General features: G+C 37.4%; 1 long non-coding RNA gene across 2 annotated transcripts; it reads right to left on the reverse strand.

Annotated features, from left to right (window-relative positions):
• LOC110676316 lies at nt 1-838 on the reverse strand. 2 transcript variants are annotated; one of them, XR_002500261.1, is made up of 4 exons: nt 772-838; nt 628-703; nt 499-564; nt 1-443 (listed from the first exon to the last, which is right to left on the reverse strand). It is a non-coding gene; the product is annotated as an uncharacterized LOC110676316 (long non-coding RNA). The 2 variants fall into 2 exon arrangements; XR_002500260.1 differs by having other exon boundaries at nt 628-832.
• Between the last annotated feature and the right edge of the window lie 854 nt (nt 839-1,692).

The raw sequence follows: 1,692 nt of genomic DNA on the forward strand, positions 1-1,692 counted from the left end.
GGAACCATCTATCACATCCATCACACTGCACCATTTCTTCATTGTCACGCTTCTCACACAATCTGCACCGATGATCTACGTTTCTACGAACTTCACGTAACGGATTTCTACGAACGGTACTCTCAGTTCCGCGCATCATCTGACCAACATTGACGGTGCTCGCTATGATCGGGCGGACTCGAGTCGGGACAACTTCGAAATTTACCTGTTCTCCAACGCTAGGAGGTGGCAGTATGACAACGGAGGGGACATTACTTGCGTTCGTTGCTGTGGCCGCTCCGGTGATGTTGTCGGTGTTTCCTGGTACTCCAGTGGGATTTGCTACACAATGCGTCGACTTCTCCGACATGGTAAAAGAATTTTATAAAATGTTGCGAGAGCAGCGAGGAACTAGATTCAAATTCAATAAATTTATTCGGCGTAATTGATAAATTATAAAATTCCTACAAAAAACAAGGCAATCATTATCTAGACATATTCACACATAGCTCGACTTACTTTTAGCGATCTAGCCTCGGAATATTCCTTCGCAACAATGCTCCTTTTCGCGACGATTGTGAACCCCTGTTGCATATATTGATAGTGTTCTAGTATTAATTCTTAAACTATTGTTTTCTTCGTGCTTACCTCTGAGTCGCACTTGCTCGGATAACGTTTTCGACAACTACGGAATGCTTACCGACCAGATTTCCCTGTTTTTCACCTAATCATAGATATAAAGAGCAAATATAAGCTTATGATTTCTTCCAAACATACTGCCATATATCGCACCTAGTTCAATACAAATTCACGCTAAAACTAAACCGGTGCTTTAGAGCACTCTGAACCAGTATTGCACTACAGGTAGATAATTCTAACTGATATTGGCTATTATAATTGTAAAATAATTAATTTAGGGCACGTAATTCAACTCCTATTACTTAAACTTTCATGTAAACTTGTTGCTATTTGGTGGAATGATGGTTTTATTTTTGTTTCTTATTATTATTCACGTTTCTGCAATCCCCTCGATGGCATCGGGTGTGGTACATGTCAAAATTGAGTCATGTGGGGATATCGACTCACTCTTCATCGACGGGGCGCTACCAACAATGAGTATATGCCATTTTTTACATTTCTTTTACATATTTGCGTTAATTTTAAAGAAGGAAAATCTTCCATATAATTATTAGTACTTATAATGCAAATAATTAACTTGAAGACAGTAATCTAGAGTCAAGCCAAAAATTCATGTTATGATAGGTGACATTTTCTTCAACAATAATATTCTGCTAGTGTGACGCCAATAAGACCGTTACATTTGCACTTCGAGTCTGCTCGTTCAGTTATGTTGCCTCTTGTGCCAACAATTTTTGATGGTTTTCAAACAATTTTGATCAGCCAGCGTTGCCAAAAGCACCTTGAAAATATTTGAAATTCGGCGCGTTTGAATAGTAAAACTTGATTTCTTGAATCAATTTAACAGTCAAGCTCACATTTAACATAAGATAGCGTTCAGCATAGCATGGCGTTCATTTTATAATGGAAATATTTACATCTACAATTCCTATAACTATTAGAACAGAAATAATCTACAAAACAGCATATTTTTAGAAGAAGGTGCCTTTCTTACAGCCATTAAATTGATCGTAAAATTATAAAAAACAGCCTATGATTCAAAGAAGGGAAAATGTATGATGGAAGTATTAAGAG

Source organism: Aedes aegypti, chromosome 2, assembly GCF_002204515.2.
Source record: "Aedes aegypti strain LVP_AGWG chromosome 2, AaegL5.0 Primary Assembly, whole genome shotgun sequence".
Lineage (NCBI taxonomy): Eukaryota > Metazoa > Arthropoda > Insecta > Diptera > Culicidae > Aedes > Aedes aegypti.